Source organism: Cherax quadricarinatus, chromosome 66, assembly GCF_038502225.1.
Source record: "Cherax quadricarinatus isolate ZL_2023a chromosome 66, ASM3850222v1, whole genome shotgun sequence".
NCBI lineage: Eukaryota > Metazoa > Arthropoda > Malacostraca > Decapoda > Parastacidae > Cherax > Cherax quadricarinatus.
In genome coordinates this window covers 16,059,916-16,078,082 of record NC_091357.1, presented here as the reverse complement: position 1 = coordinate 16,078,082, position 18,167 = coordinate 16,059,916, and the positions used below count along the sequence as shown (strand labels likewise).

The following is an 18,167-nucleotide window of genomic DNA, read 5'->3' as shown; positions in this document are numbered from 1 at the left end:
AACTTAGGTACCACAAGACGAAGAGGGATAAAAATCAACAATTACAGTTCACGATTGTATTGACTTTATTGAGCAGTTGTAATGTATTGTAAATTAAGGAATAATAATCAGGATTTTATTGACATTATTGGGTTATTCTAGGTTATATCTTGATTCCTTTGTTATATACTCGCAACTTCTGTGGTATATGCTCTTACAACCATTAAAGAAATTTATACCACATAAAAATATATTTATATTTTCCCAAATAGTTTTATTCCTCCCTCTACAAACAGTTTAGTGAACATACAGACGAACACAAACACCCATTAAGCCACACACTTCGCTGAAAGTCATTCCCGTAATTTTCTTTCTTCAGGAGAACACGTACGCGCATACTACATACACATATTATAGTCATCCCATATAAACATCTATGCTAGGAATTTATTCATAATATGTTTTATATTTTATAATAGTAAGTAACTCCGCTGCATAACACGTAGGTGCTGCGGTGTCCGAGTGGTTAAGGAGATGGACTTGAAATCCATTGGGCTCTGCCCGCACAGGTTCGAATCCTGTCCGCAGCGGTATTTTCTTTAGTTGTTTTATTTGTTTATCATTGCTATTCACGTTTACATTTCATAACTACACAATACTGTATTCTATATCACGATAATAGTCTTCAATATATATATATATATATATATATATATATATATATATATATATATATATATATATATATATATATCTCATGCAGTTAGTGTCTTAAAAATTATAATATTTAACTGTAATAAATACTACTGTTAGAGGTTACAATTTATGAACATTATTCATGATAATATTGTAAACTTATCAGTTTGTATATGCAACTAAAAACAAATTAGACAACTCGATAGTTATTAGCAAATCGCTGGCGATGTCACCACGTAACATGCACGGGAATAATTTTCATTTGTTATTGCATGTATTCGGTGTTATTAATTTTTATTCCTTTTTACATAAATTTAATTTCTGTTGTATTTCCATTTCTTATATTATCCCACACCTCATAAAAAATCAGACATCATTCTTTAGTCACGTTACACCATAAAAGCAATGGAGTTCAGTAGTCATTTTGGGCCTTGGGAATAGGGACAACAGGAGGACAAGTTTCGTAATGATGAGTTCTTTACATTGTTCCCTCCCCAAATGATATCACTGACTCCGATCTAAATGCTCGACCGTGAACCTCTGGGACAAAAATGTGTCACACATTATCTCTTGTGCACATGACTGAACAAAAACGAGTCATGGTACAGATGCTTTTTGAAACACAGGGACATGCACATTATATATATGTGTTTGGTGCCGAATAGGTAAAACTTGCGATTTTGGCATATATAGCACCGTTCTTTTTACCTAATGTATATGCAATAATTTCGCAAAAATCATTCAAAACCTAACGAAAAAAATATTTCATTGTGCTTGTTTATTATTAAATCATTGTAAACTTATCTAAAATATATTTAGTTGGATTAAGCTAAATTAAATTGAGCTTGTTATAAGGTTAGGTAAGTTTTCTAAGGTTCCTTTGGTAAAAAATTATTAATTTTTACATTAACATAAATGAAAAAATATATCTTTAAACGTATAAGAGAAGATTTTAGAGAGGACTTAAGTTTAAATGAGTTCTTGCTAATTGACCGGTTTTACCTATTTCAACAGCATATATATATATATATATATATATATATATATATATATATATATATATATATATATATATATATATATATATATATATATATATATATATATATATATATACAATAAGATAACAGTAAACAGGTGATTTCAGAATATGCAAAACAACCACTCTGAAAGAATAGAGAAATTCCAAGCGCTTTCGTGACTACTCACATTATCAAGGAACTTTGGTTCCTTGATAATGTGAGTAATCACGAAAGCCCTTGGAATTTCTCTATTCTTTCAGAGTGGTTGTTTTGCATATATATATATATATATATATATATATATATATATATATATATATATATATATATATATATATATATATATATATATATATATATATATATATATATATATATATATATATATATATATATATATATATATATATATATATATATATATATATATATATAGGTAATTTTAACACATGTATTGTTTCACAAAAGCAAGGTAACCTAAAAAAGAAGAAAATAACTTCTGCTCCTTCAGGGAGGTAAGTGCCTTGATGCTGGTGAAGGGCTCATAGTTAACGAAAATCATCCTCTTCCTTGAATCCAACCTAAGTGCCTGGAGGTTACCTGGAGGTTATTCCGGGGAACAACGCCCCCGCGGCCCGGTCCATGACCAGGGCCTGATCAACTAGGCTGTTACTGCTGGCCGCACGCAGTCCAACGTACGAGCCACAGCCCGGCTGATCCGGCCTCCCATTTTCCAGGGACTATATGACCCGTGCGGATTCAGCGCTTCTCCCTATTTAGGTACATATTTAGGTAAATTACCAAATAATAGGGTGGTACATATTATTTTGTAAAGGAAATAAATCTATACTACTATACGTTATTTTTGAGATAAGGTATTACGAACATCATCTGTAGCATTTTCAAAGCTGTTAATGGTAGTGGAAATATATTTCCATTTATAGTTAACCATCAGGGTCTATACACAGAGAGACGTGTGTCTTTTAAGTGTATTATCTTATACACTTCTGCATTATATCTAATGTATTATACGATGACTTTAATCCCAGTTTAAATTGTTTTGAATGTTTGTGCACATGTGTATGGCGGCCCTGATAAACTACAGGTGAAGTCGATAATCTTTAAACTGCGAAACGCAGTATTTAACGGCCACAAAATAAACAAACAAGGGGATAGTTGTACCATGTATGTGCCAGGCTTCTGGGAGCGTGTGTACGTGCTTGCGTGTCCCGGGACTGGTGCTGCCATCTCTACCTGCTAAGGATTACTAACGCCTCTAATTCCTTCCCATTCACTTCAGTTTTCCACCTAAAATGCCTTTATATTTAGTCAGTTATCGGTTTTATTTTATGTAAATTGCATGTAGAACGTTAGTCATGAAATACATTATAGTAAAAAGAACGCTGTGGACAGGATTCGAACCTGTGCGGGCAGAGCCCAATGGATTTCGAGTCCATCTCCTTAACCACTCGGACACCACAGCTATGTATCGGAAGGTGCCACATAAGGGAAGTCATTGTGTTGGCAATTGTTATTGTTGTGTATCTTTACTTCGTGATATTAGCAATGTATTCGTATACTAACTCGTAAACTTTACCTAGTCTGTTGTCTGATGACGCCAATGAAAATAAGGCACTTTGTTTGACTTATTGGTTTATTATAGGTTAAATCTTCGGTGTGTGTGTGTGTATATATATATATATATATACGTAACTATTTATACACACCCCTATGTGAATTATTGTTTGACTTGATTGAGTTTTCATATATGTTTATTTAGGCATGGGTACACCTAAGTGCAATTATCATACTTAACAAGTGTAAATTACCTAGGATAACCCAATAAAGTCGAACGTAGTGACTTATTTACATTGTCATAATGAAAAATTTAATATACAAAACCTAATTATACCCTAGACAATTTACATAAATCCATAAAAAAAATTTCCCTCTGTTTATAAAATCATTTGTAGATATTCTTAAATAAAAAATATACCTGTTTGACAGAGATTTCGTTCGGTTATCATAGGTTAAATTTTCATAATATACTATTAATGTGTGCCTATAAAATTGTCTTATTATTGTGTAATACTTCTGTAAAACCAGATGTAGGTCACACATATTGTAGCTATCTATCATGTATAATAATGTAATACTAAGTTCTTATAAGTACTTGTCCAATGTCTACCCATCCCTCAGGATATTTACCCTATCTACTGTTATTATTTTAGATATATTTTGTCCACAAGTGTACTGAATTTATGATGTGATCTATCCGATAATCATTATTTAAATAATGTATCGTCCTGTTAGTTATTACATATTCCATTTCAGGGATTCATATAGTGAGTTAAAGTTTAGCAACTGCATGAGGGTCATTAAGGCTACAATTTACCTATACACTGAGAATCAAGTACGGTTTAATCCTTAAAATAGGAATTAGTGCAAACTTCGGGCTTGTTCAGGGAAACATGCACACCTCTAGATACCCTGTGATCATCCTGTGGTGACTGTTTTATGTTACTGCAGACTTAATGGAAGATGAAGATTGAACTGTTTAATCAACTTCCTATAACCTAGCTTTATAAATAAGTCATAGCAACACAGGATGTTGTACCTAATGTTTGATTGGTTTGTTATTTGGGTTTAAAGCTTAGCGACTACACGAACAGGGTGCATATAAACTGTTCACTACCAGTCAAGAATAATCTAATCTCTAAACTAGGGATTAAAATAAGCTCAGTATATATGGACTGAGAATTGTACACCTATCGTCTAACCAATTAAGTTCTTCATTCTCCTTTGCGTTGCTTAGACTCTTAGGTTACAATATATGCTGTACTCGCCATCAGTGCAGACTTCTTATATACTGTGATTGTAAACAACCACTGAAGATCAGTGTTTTAAGACTACATATGGTAATGTTACCACGTGAATAGATATGTTGACACTGGTGTTGGTCTCCAAGCATCACACACACACTTAACTGGTGCATTATTTTATAATATTCTTTCATAAGCTCTAAGGCCTTGGATAAGCTCCGAACTCGTCGGGGTTATACAGCGACTGTGAAATGAGAGGTAATCACCTTTGATCCAAGGGGAGAATAGCTCCAGTTCCTAGGATTAGGTGCCCTTCACCAGCCTCAAGGCACCCATCCCCTTCTTGAAGGGCAATCTCTCTAGAGTAAGAGGTTAGTGTTCGCTCATGCCTTGTTGACACCCGTCTTAAGGAAAAGACTTGGCAGGGAAAAATTTTCAAATATACTCTGTTCATAGATTAAAAGCCAGTTATCTGAAGATTTTTTGGGGGTTATTACCCCCCCTTCCTCCTCCACGACCCAGTCCCAGATTAGACCTCCCAGTTGCTTGTCTGATCGACCAGGTTGTTGGTGCTAGCCACACCCACATCAACGTATGCATTACAGTTCGAATGATGAACTTATCAAGTTGTCTTTTGAAGACGGCTAGAGGTTTGTTGTTAATTTTTCTTATGTACGAAGGGAAGGTGTTTAAAAGTTTAGGCCCTTTAACGTTTGCCAAGTTGCATCATCTACCGAGCCACTTGTTATCGTTGAAGAATGTGACACAAGTGTCTCATTCTTCAGCTTGTCGGTTTTCTAAACCATTTATCACATCTGTCAGACTGCAGCATCGTGGATCTTAATACAAGCAATTCTTCAACACTTATCCAACCCATGGACAAAACCTACTGACACTAGTGGATGATTCCACTGCGACTCCGCCTCCATCTGCTTCGACTCACCTGACTGCAGTATATAAGACACTTCTCCGAGCATGTGCTGTACCATCTTTAAGATTGATGGACTAAACATTTCTGTTCCAGGCTGAGGGACTAATTACCTCAAACTCCTCCTCTTTTTCCATCATTCTTCTTTGTACTGGACTGATGAAGCCACTGTGTGGCGAAACGTTGCCTCAAAAAATATTCCTAAATGTTGTACAAGTGTCTCTTTCTTCAACATGTTGGTTTTCTAAACCATTTATCACAAAATAATGATGTACCTTTTTCTTCTACGTTACAAGGAGTAGTTCAAGGGAATTCAAGCATTGCCAGCAGTTTAGCTGTTTTGCTGAGCTAATATTAGAACTAAGGTTTCTCTGTAAATTTAATTCAATAAGAATTAAATTTAACGTCTGTTTGGCTTTATTAGGTTATTCTAAGCTTAGTGTATGGCATGTGTGCTTATCCTTGACTGTTATAAGGACTCCATGGGAATTATTGTGTAACTTTATTGAGTTATCCATGGTTAAGTTCAGCGTAATGCGTTATATAAGGCCAGTGTAAAACTTTTGCTCTAAATCTAAATAACCATAGTTTTAAACTCTCAGTTAATCCTGTGAGAGGTAGTTAATTATGAACTCGCAGTTCATCCTGTAAGAGGTAGTTAATTATGCATTTGCAGTTCATCCTGTGAGTGACAGTTTTTGAATATGATGATGTACGTTCTGCTCACAACCAGAAGACCCAAGTTCTCCTAATATCTTCTGTCCTTGTTCAACTAGCAGTAAATAGAGACAGAGAAGAAGTTAATCGATTATGTTGGGTCGCAGCCTGCGACAGGATCTAAGGTTTCTAGTAGGAATAAATTACATACCTTGGCTTTCTTGGGCTATCCTGGGTTATTACTCTTCCAGGGTTAATAATCCCAATTAAATTTTCATCTACTGGGCCTCTAGGAACTTTCGAAGTAGGGATTATATAGTGCTGAGTAGATCCTAGCGAGCAGTGAATACTGCAGAGATTGAGTGACATTGTGGAACCCGCTACCATCACATAAGTACAAGCTCCACATGCCGTACCTCAACACATACCAGAAAATACCCTATTATAGTAAGCAATAAATCACCTATGACAATAACATTGACTTTATGTGTAATATTAGTCACACGAGTTCGTCCCTGTCGATGGCGTAACCATCACAGTTGCAGAAGACTAACTTGATGTACGTGATTAAACGCAACACCGGAAACTATCCGTCTCCAAGCCGGGGGATCAGAGATCAACCCATCCTCCTGACAACAAGCTCACCATTTTCACATAGGGTTTGCAGTACATTTCTAAGTTAGGGTAGATTACCAGGAAAAAGTCTAAATATAGGACAAATAGTGATAAATTCTGCTGCGCAAACAGAAAACGTGAACCTACTGCTAGCTGCAGATGTATAAGTAACGTTTCTACTGTTCAACCTTCTACGTTCACAGTCACCCCATTAACTGTATTTACAACAGTGCCATATTATCTGTGGTTAAATAGACGGGCTGCAAAGAGAAACTATTTATGGTCGTAATATTGACCGAATAATCGGCATATGAAAACGTTGTGGTTCGCTTTAGGCGCTTATTTATTGTGCATTTGAATTCACAGGGTTAAAACTTTTGTTTTCCCGCTCATTTCAAACCCAGTCTCAGTAGTATCACCTAGGTACGTACTAGTATATTTGCTGTTAGGTGAACATGGGGGCAGCAAATGTATGAAGGCCTGGCTCCAGACTGTTGGTCTTGTGTTGAACAGTAAGTAGGTGAGGCACAAGACTACACTCTGTTAACACCCTCTCTCACTCGAATTGGGAATAAACGCAAGACCCTTTAATTATTAGCCGAACGCCCTTACACTACAAGGCGCACGCAGCATTAATAACTAGATCCGTTATAAAATGAAAGACTATGGCTGGAAACAAAAATTTGACAACCTAACATGGAATGAGTTAGTATATCCTGCAGACAAACTTACAAGAAACCATGCACCCACGCAGGCGACACTCTAGGTAGGACATACAAGTCAGCATTATAAATTTCAAGCTACAAGCGTCAGTGGAATTTCGTTGGAGCGCACACACTTTTATTTGAGAATAGCTGAAGTGAGCCCACCCTTCACAGACGGTATCCTGATGCTGATAAAGAGCTCTTGATCGTGTGAATTAAAGTTGCCTTCCCCTTTCTCTGATCGAATCGGATTACCTCCCATTTCAGAAGCGCAGGTTTACATCTTCCCTATAACTACAATAATGATGTGAGCAAATAGTTTTTAATGTATGTGAGGAAACGTGTATTGGATATTCTGTCCAGTACAAAGAATTTGGTGTCGAGTTCATGTGGACACCTGCTTATGAATTCCCTTTGACTTTTCTTCCTAAAGCTCAAATTCAAAGTATTTTCATAGTTCCTGAAAATCGTTTTTAGAGCTTGTTGTACAACAAAAGGTGAAAGAATGGCGTCATCATGCTTATCTAAGACTGGAAACTTTGCAGTGTAATACGAAAACGGTTATAGTCAAGATCAAGTCTTACTATATATAAATGGTGCCGTATTAGAAGCCCTACTGGAATGCTTAAAAAAAAATAACTACTAGGAAGTTTGGGTTAAAAAAAAATGCATCAACAAAGCCTAGCATCTGCTGAGTGACACAACACATACAAGCAACTTAAGTCTTATTACCACGATCAGTGCTACCTTCAACCAAGAAATCCGAAACATAGGCGGAAACAAAAAATTACAGAAATACTTAATAAATTTATAACCACCGACCCTAAACATTCCTTCTATGGACTTCCTAAAACAAACAAACCAAACATATCTCTTAGACCTATTATTTCCAGTAGAGCATCTCTCTCTCCTCTGGTGAAACAGGCAAATTTCTCTCACTGTTTCCCGGTTAACCCTCATAATCACACCTAACACACACACACACACACACACACACACACACACACACACAAATCAGAATGTCTGGTCTAAATCAAATACAAAAAAAATTCTATTTAAACAAATCAAGCAAAATTAAAATATAGCAAAGGCTCACAAATAACCTTACATTGTTACATACTCAGACCTAACATTTATACTAGCAACGATTTATATACTTAAGGATAAAATACAATATTTGAACAACTGTTTAGATATACTGGATCTGTTCCGATGAGGCCTCATTCTAATTTGTAAAATGTTAATTTGTAAGTTTAATAATGCGATAGCCCTATACTTTGGTATATGTCCGCTCACCCCTTTTTAAGGTACTATCGTTAGGTACACAGTTGTAGGGATATATATGGTTTACCCCCACACTTTAATTTTTTTTTTTTTACAAAGGATATGAATTCTAGCCAGACTGAAGGTGGTGGGTGGAGTTTCTTACTCTGAATATGACTTTCAGTAAGACTAAAATTTATTACACTTACCTGTGTTCCGGGGTGAGCCTCCCCCAGCGGCCCGGTCAGTGACCAGGATTAAATATGACTTTCATCATGACTGGGGTTTCTAATACAGGATATGACCTCATATATCATAATTGTGAAGCTTCTACAACAGGGTGTATGATTTATACATTATTAAAAGTTGACTCACGAAATCGTAATGGCACGATTGCAAACCATACCACGGGCGGGGTTTGAACCCGCGATCAGAGAGTCTCAAAAATGCAGACCGTCGCAGAGAATGAACTGCATTTACTATAACTCATTATCAAAGTGTTTCTCCAGAAGTGCTCGGACAACAAGGCTTAAATACTGCACAGCAACTGAACTCTAAATTTTTCTCAAGAGGAAATATGGCAAATTTCTCGTAGTATTTCCTGATGAGCCGGACTGTAATGATTACATTAGACTGCTTGTTGCTTGGCCTGGTCGTAGACCGGGCCGCGGGGACGTTGATCCCCGGAATACCCTCCAGGTAGCAGGTAGTACCTATAACCTGACCGTTCAGGCCATTAACCAGAAGTCCTGGTCCGTGGCCGGAAAGACGTGTCGATGACCCCTGAAGCCATCAGCAGGTAGTCAACCTCACCCGTCCTTCAGACGTACCTCCAGCCTCCACAGGTAAAGCATAATTTATTTTGCTTTACAGGTATTATTCACTCGTTAATTTGCTTCGGTTGTTTCGTATATTTAGTCAGGGCTGAAAATTTCTTTAATCACATATATTATAAATACTGTATATTTATTCTTTAAAATATCGTCATCCTTATATTTAATTGCTCAAAATGTTGTATGATAAAATTAAACAAATTAAATTGAAATTAGAATGACTTTGCTTTTACTGTGTAAAAGAGATTTTTTGATCACACAAATAGATCCTTAGAGCTTGTAACACCTGGGGATCCTTCACACCTGGGGATCCTTCACACCTGGTCCCCTCACACCCAGGGCCACCTCATACTTGGCACCTGGGGATCCTTCACACCTGGTCCCCTCACACCCAGGGCCACCTCATACTTGGCACCTGGGGATCCTTCACACCTGGTCCCCTCACACCCAGGGCCACCTCATACTTGGCACCTGGGGATCCTTCACACCTGGTCCCATCACACCCAGGGCCACCTCATACTTGGCACCTGGGGATCCTTCACACCTGGTCCCCTCACACCCAGGGCCACCTCATACTTGGCACCTGGGGATCCTTCACACCTGGTCCCCTCACACCCAGGGTCACCTCATACTTGGCACCTGGGGATCCTTCACACCTGGTCCCCTCACACCCAGGGCCACCTCATACTTGGGGGCTCTTTAAACCTGATGGGACTTTAAAGGCCTGTGAGGTCTGTCTCACCGGGGGGCCCCAGGGCAACTGTCCTCTTTTTCCACTTAACGTTAATCCGCCAGTGCCTTTTACCACTTTTCAGTTTTGTGTTAAAGAAGTTGTGTGTCTGCTGCTGTAGGGATTTCTAGGAAGTACTGGGAGAACTCTGGAGAGCTCACACACTGTAAATCTTCCATTTTCCTGTCATTATTATTTTAATCCCGGTATATTTCTGAACATTAGGGACTTGCAAAACATTAAAAGTTTTTAGTATCATCGAAAATTTTAGTTAATCTTAAACAATAATTAGGAACATAACTTGTAATTAGGAATATATAAAATATTTTCACATATTTTAACCCTTCGATGTTAGTAAAGGTCTCTTGGTCCAATGAATTGGTGATACCAATCCCTTCGTTGGATCAAATTTGAATGTTGGTCACATATGCGAAGCTCTCCGCTGGCTTATCAGGCCAAAACATTAAGAGTTAAATATCACATCAAAAGATGTATTTTTTATTCCTGTGTTTGTGCTTTAACATGTAACTCTGTTCCCAACTTTCAGAATCTGTTTTTATCTGAGAAAAGATGTTTAAATTTACGCCGCCCTTTTAAAATTGTTTTCAAGAGGGAGCTGGACAGATACCTAAAGACGGTACCGGATCAGCCGGGCTGTGGTTCGTATGTTGGATTGCGTGAGGCCAGCAGTAACAGCCTTGTTGATCAGGCCCTAATCCACCGGGAGGCCTGGTCATGGACCGGGCCGCGGGGGCGTTGATCCCCGGGATACCCTCCAGGTAGAATATAAGTTTTGGATTCTTCAAGGAAGGTTACTCTGTGCCGGTGAATAGGAGTGTGGAAGTGTGCGGAAATAACGAAATTTGTCAATGGAGTGAAAAAAAAGGGTTGTGGTTCGTACGTTGGTCTACGTGCCGCTAGCAGTAACAGCCTGGTTGATAAAGCCCTTATCCACCGGGAGGCCTGGTCAAGGACTGGGCCGCGGGGACGTTGACCCCCGGAACACCCTTCAGGTAGACTCCAGGTATCAGAGTATAGCGGCGCGAATGCGTATGTATGGACCTGAGGCATGGGCTTTGAATGTTATAACAATGAGGAGGCTGGAAGTAGTGGATATGTAGCATCTGACATCAATGTGAATATTATACAGAGAATAGTGAAGAAATTAGAAGAGAGAGTGTTGGTATAAAACATATGACGTTGTGATGGGAAACGACGTCCTCGAGATGATTTGGTTATTTAGAAAGGATTAAGTAGATATATCGGTTGATAAAGAGTGATTTTGCAGTGGGCGGACGGTGGTGTACAAGACGACCCAGGAAAGACTGAAGGGAGGGCGTGAAGGTGTTCTTTTGAGATCGGGCAGGCATGTGAGAATATGTTAGATCACAGTGAATGGAATTAAGCAGTTTTTAAAATTTGACTCACTCTTGGGGAATGGGTTTAGTAATATCCATGATTGCATTCGTAAAACTGTTAACAGGATTGAATTGAGATGTTTCAGTTTGATGGGTCATTGAATGATGTTTGTTTATGTTTAGACCACCTTGCCTTACCGAGAAACTGTAAACAGATTCTCTCCTCTACCGCTGAATTTCTTAAAACGTCTTACGTTAACAATTTATTGAGAAATCTTGGTTTGAGTTGAATACGCAGGGTATTCCAAAAGTCTGAACCAATAGGAAATATAGGCGTTATATTGTCAAATTTAAACACATTTCTAATGTCTGCTTTAAATAGTCTAGGAATTTAAACTTCCTCGTGGCTAAATATACGTATTAGATGTTTTCTATGCGGAAATCTGTGATTTATAGTTTAAAATCAAAAAGTAGTGTGGCACTAAAAAAATAAAAATATTAGGAATGCATACTCTCAGATAAGTGTTTCCATCTTAAGAAAAGTTCAAAAACATTTGTACAAGATTTAGTGTTTACTGATGTTAATGACATTTTAATTAATGAAGTGACTGTAAATTGTTTATTATTCTGTGGGTCCAGACTTCTGGAACATCCAGTAAACAGCAAGATGTATAAATAGCGTTTTTCTTGGACTCGGGTTCGTGACTGCCCAAAAAAAACTTATTGCAGTTCCTAAGGCATAAAGCAATTACTGTACGATGGAAGTTACTAGATCACACATTATACAATAAAGATAACTAACTTATGAAGTCGTAACAAGACGAATGCAAACAAATCATACCAAAGATAGCTGGAGAAAATATAGTTAAATGACTATAGAAAAAGTATTTACACAAAATTCATCACGTCTACAACCGGTTTCGTTTACTTTCATATAAATATTGCAGTGATTCTTTGAGTTTTTCACAGTAAATTGTAATTTCCATGAGGAATATTACCCAAAATAAAAATTATTTTTTTTTATTTAAGTGTAAAACTAAGGTGTCAGAATTTAGAAATTAACCAGTGTCCAGTAGGATGCATTAACCAGTGTCCAGTAGGATACATCTGATAAAACAGTATATATTGAAGCTACCTGGAGAGAGTCCAGTAAATGTACTATAAAAATGAAAGTTTACACAAGATTGGAACTGGAGTGGGGAACGGGACGATAATGTGAAACATATCTTTGGAGTTTCTCTGTAAGGAAGAGAGACTTGACAGGAATTTAAGAAAGTAAGACAAGAAATTTGGAATCCCCATTAGTGCTTCCTTTGCTAGTGAGATCTTCATTACAGAAGGTATCTTTTGCTCGAAGGCTGCCAGCCAGTCATCCTCGCGCCATTTTTTCTTTTCTTTTTTTTTTTTTTGTCTTTTTTTTATTTTACATAACTGAGCCATTTATTTTAAATATACTTCTTAAGAGTAAATTAGGTTAATATCAGTTAACCAAATGCAACTGTTTATAACACAAGGCTATATTTAGATGCGCGAACAGAAAACTTGAAGTCATCCACTGAGTAAGCATGACAGTGAACGCCTGACTTTCACAGTTTAGTGTCGCCTCTCCTTTATCTACTATCTTTAACACAGTAAAAAAAGACGTGTTTGCTTGGGAAAATGAGTTGATTGGGTACATATATATTTTTTTGGACCTAATAAGTCCTAAAGTAAACCGCTTCCTGAATTTGTGACCTTATTGGCTGATAAAACCATTTAAAGGCGGCCGCTGTCGTTCAAGGAGTCTGAACTTGACTCTCGCCATCGAATTGTATCGTTGAGTCTGCTCCAGCAAGTACCACCAGCTTAAGACCATTGTACTTGAACATATAGTTTACTCTGACATCACTTGTATCAGTCTCCCACAGCTGTTGTTAGGGGATGAGTCAGCAGTGAGGAAGGTTACTTAGTGTGATAGCTTCATTAATGCACCCCATACCCATCCTGTGGGCGGTATACAAAAGATTACAAAGACATATAATGGGTCCATGGACTGGGCGAGGAGGGGAAGATGGTAATTCAAGAGCTGAAATTTCCTCTCTCTCTCTCTCTCTCTCTCTCTCTCTCTCTCTCTCTCTCTCTCTCTCTCTCTCTCTCTCTTTTTACACAGGGTTTGACAAGGTTAAGGATCCCTAGCTTTATTGACAGCTATTTACAGGTTAAGGATTCCTAACTTTATTGGCAAGTTAAGAGCTGTTACCTACATCACCTCATTTGAAAGCATTTTTATTGTTATGAGACATACAAGTAGGAAACAGGATGAAGTTGGAGCCATCTGTGGGCCAGCATTTTCATTTGATCATCTGACTTTATCTCGTTGACATCATTATCCTGTACGAATGTGTTCCATACTCGAGTCATCCTGGGTATGTATGATCTCAGATGGAGTGATGTTCTGGAGAAGGGTACAGCCAGAGTGAAGTTGCTGCTTTCTGCCCGTCTTGTGGCATAAAAGCTTGTTTCACGCTGTCCTCGAAGTGGATCCAAGTGTGGTATTTTGACAATATTGGCCTTGTACATAACAGTAAGGCAACCCACATCCCTCCTATGTTGAAGGCTCTGCTGAAATGACAGATCTATCCAGGATGGGTCCAGGCGAGAGATGAGACGTCTTGCTCTGTTCTCTACTCTGTCAAGCAGTCGCAGATGAGAGGGGGGGGGGGAAGGCAAACCAAGAAAGTGGAGCATACTCAAGGTGCGAGCGTACTTGTGCCTCGTACAGGATCTTGCAACCCCTACTGTCAAGCAGATGGGAGATACGGCGAAGTGCTGTAAGCTTCCTGGCTGCCTTATTTGCAAGATTTACAACATGGTTCTTCATGGTTAGTTTGGAGTCAAATTTCACCCCAAGGATATCAACTTCTTCTCCAGGTGCCAACATCCTCCCATTCATCCTTACTACTGCACCAGCATTACCATCATAGTGCCTAGAGACGATCATCATTTGCGTTTTCTCAGGTGCAAATGTTACTTGCCATCTATTTCCCCAAGCTGATATAGCTCTCAGCTGGTGATTGATGTAGCTTAGAGCAGCTGGCATTTCTTCTCTTGGATAAGTGAATGTCAGAGTACAGTCGTCTGCATATGCATGTGATTCTGGGATGAGATGAAGAAAGTTGTTGAAGTAGACATTCCATAACAATGGGCCCAGCACGCTTCCTTTTGGAACACTTGCCCCAATAGGATGTCTTGCTGATTCCGTTCCATTGAGAACTACACTTAGAGATCTACCATGAAGGTAATCACTGAGGAGACATAGCGTAGAGCCTGCAATTCCCAGTGCTTGAAGTTTTGCTAAGAGGCCCTGGTGCCACACCCGGTCGAAAGCGCCAGCAATGTCCAGTGCTACCACACAGCTCTCTCTCTCTCTCCCCATCTCTCTCTCTCTCTCTCTCCCCATCTCTCTCTCTCTCTCTCTCTCTCTCTCTCTCTCTCTCTCTCTCTCTCTCTCTCTCTCTCTCTCTCTGCCCTCAGGTCTTATTGTCTTTACACCAGGAACTCCGATGATATAACCATCCTCCATCTCTTGAAGACGGTGCTTGATACTAGTGAAAGGCTCTTGATCTAAGGACTTAGAGCTACTTTCCCCTTAATTCTAACGTAGTTACCTCCCATTCCCTAGGCGCTGCATGATCCCAACAGATTTACTGGTTCGCATGATTATAATAACCACATCCTTCAAGATAAAGCTGCGGTTCGGTTAATCCACGGTTCCATCCTTCAGGCTAGGCCTCGGTCTTACTGGAGACATTTCCTGTCCCAGGCATGAAAAGTTTGCGTCTGACAGACACCCGTTGGTTGGCTGCTTCAGAACCCTTTGGAAGTTTCCCCAGAGAGAAGGGGGCGCGGCTTGTCCCTCACGTGATCCAAGGGGGACTCATCTGATGTGCAAGGTGTTTCTACCACCACATTTCAACTTCTTCGAGCAGGCAAACATACAGAGAGTAAGTTAACAGATCCTCCTGCCATGTCGGCTGTTGGAGAATAGAGAGAGGCTGCAGGATAAGCATACCTAATGGAAATTAAGCATTTTGGTTTCTAGAAAACCTGTTTGAAAAAAGAAGAGAGGCAAATATTCCTTTCTCCAGGGTACTATCGATATTAATCCTCTGTTAAAACTTAGTCTAGCACTCCTCACAGCCCTTTCTAACTCACCCTCTGTTGTTCTTTCCACCCTTGCTACTCTATGATCCTGCACTATCCCCTGCCTCGCTGCGCTGTATGACCCTTGTAGGTTTGGTGCTTTTTTTTTATTATAATAATCATATTCACAAAAGCGTTAATGTGGAAATACAGAAGGATACAGAGCAAGCAAATCACAAATATAAAACCCTCTCGCGATCAGGTCACCATTACCTGTGAGGGGTCTTATGTCTTCAGAAAGAAGATAGATCAGAGTTAACCTCAGTTTCACCATGCAGCTTGGGCAGAAATCGAGAAATGGTGAGGCAAAGAGACACAGAAAAAATAATTATCTTTAAGATATTTACCTCTCAGTGGAATTATCGACAGAGGGTCACTCAGAACGAGATATGTCTACACGTCTTTGATCAATCTTATTAATATTATCTCCTCGCGATTTCCATTTATGCCCGGGTCCATGGGAGCCGCTGAAATTTTCAAGGGTAGGCAAAGGTTTTTAGGGAGGGTAAGTGTTTTTCAGAGAGTGCAAGGGTTTCCGGAGAGATTAAGGGTTTCCAGGGAGGGCAAGAGTTTCCAGGAATGGTAATGGTTTCCAGAGACAATAGAGGTTTCCATGGAGGGCAAGAGTTTCCAGGGATTGTAAGGGTTTCCAGAGAGGACAGGGGTTTCCATGGAGAGGAAGGACTGTCATGTGAAAGGCAAAGGGATATGCAAACCATCAACATGGTTGTTTTACGTTTGTACAGGCCTCTGCCTGCATTTTGCCTAGGTCAACATCTAACATGTCTAGTTCCTCGTTTGGGCTGAAGACTTTTAAGTTGTTAATAAGAACAATCTTCTTTTGGTGATCCTTAATTAACCCCAACTAGTCCCGTCAATTGCCTGTTTTCATGTTCCTTTGGTCACTAGTTACACTCTGCTTCTCGGTTTCTAGGGTGTCGAGTTTAACAGTTGCATTGTCAGTATTATGGCAGAATGTGTGGGTAACGTGACGTGAGGCTCTGAATTATGCAGAATTTGTTAAGCGGGGAGTGTCGACTCAGCCGTGCCTGTCAAGTTAGGGTTAAGTTTTTTTTTTTTTTTTGTGCTTAGATATATGTAAGAGAGCTCGGTGATCTCTTATTGCCTTGAAGAGACCCTCCCTTCAAGGGTGTCTTGATGCCTGTGAAGGGTTTTTGATCCAAGGAATTGGATTTCCATTCATTCCGCAGACGCTGTATGGTCCCTTTGGGTTCTGCACTTTCCCATGAATATATAATAATTGACGTTGAAATACAAGTCTCAAGATGCATGATATTCTCCTACGGCCAAGGCTTCTTTATCCGTCCATTGAGTTTACCGTTGAAATATGCCACAGGCAACAAATTATTTTCCTCGTTTCTGTTTCACGCATTAACCTTAAATTAATCGTGTTCTCAGGTCCACATACCTCTCCTGATAGTGTTTATAATCGTGTGTATAACATTTCCTTATCTTTCACAGTGCATTAACTCTCTTGGCCTGCATACAACTGCCGCGTTCCACTCAAGACATCACGTGATACATTGGAGTTTTCCATTATCTTATTAAAACACCTTAGCTTTACCTCATTTTCCATCGTGAATTTTATGGAGGAGGTAGAGGGAGGGGGAGGGACATCGAATTTAAACTATGCAGAAAGGCATCATGTCTTTCCGTACATAGCCACAAGCAAAGTACGTCATTATCATATCAGTCATTTGATACTAGGCAGGAGAATATCTGTCAGAATTGTAATTTAGCAGAATAAATGTAAATATTGAGAACATTCGACAAACGAGTTGCCAAGACTGTGACAAATTTATGTAAGTACAACTTTTTTATTGAACGCAAATTTACGGATTAAAATTATGTAATTTAATCACTTCCATTAATAAATGTGCATATTAGGAAAAAATCATACTTTAAAAGTTCTTAAACACGAAATCCCAAGAGATTGTTCACTGGATCTTTGTAAAACAAAGAAGTCGCACAAAAATGTATTAGCCGATACATGTTTAAAAATCATTACCCATATTAAATCTTGTAAGTTTTCTGTAAGAGCCTTTTATACTGGGAGATACTTCAGGAAAGAAGGGGAAGGAGTGACTTGATGCTGGTTACCTGGAGGTCATTCCGGGGATCAACGCCCCCGCGGCCCGGTCCATGACCAGGCCTCCCGATGGATCAGGGCCTGATCAACTAGGCTGTTACTGCTGGCCGCACGCAGTCCAACGTACGAGCCACAGCCCGGCTGATCCGGCACTGACTTTAGGTATCTGTCCAGCTCTCTCTTGAAGGCAGCCAGGATTACCATACTCCACACGCAGTGTGACCCCTGCGGGTTTAGCTTTTCCCCCGCGAATATAGTAATAGTAATA

General features: G+C 39.0%; 2 non-coding genes across 2 annotated transcripts; one reads left to right on the top strand and one right to left on the bottom strand.

Moving 5' to 3' along the window:
• The first annotated feature begins 487 nt into the window (after positions 1-487).
• Positions 488-569, top strand: TRNAS-UGA (transfer RNA serine (anticodon UGA)). The gene has a single exon. It is a non-coding gene; the product is annotated as a tRNA-Ser (tRNA).
• A 2,529-nt stretch (positions 570-3,098) lies between these two features.
• TRNAS-CGA (transfer RNA serine (anticodon CGA)) lies at positions 3,099-3,180 on the bottom strand. The gene has a single exon. It is a non-coding gene; the product is annotated as a tRNA-Ser (tRNA).
• Between the last annotated feature and the right edge of the window lie 14,987 nt (positions 3,181-18,167).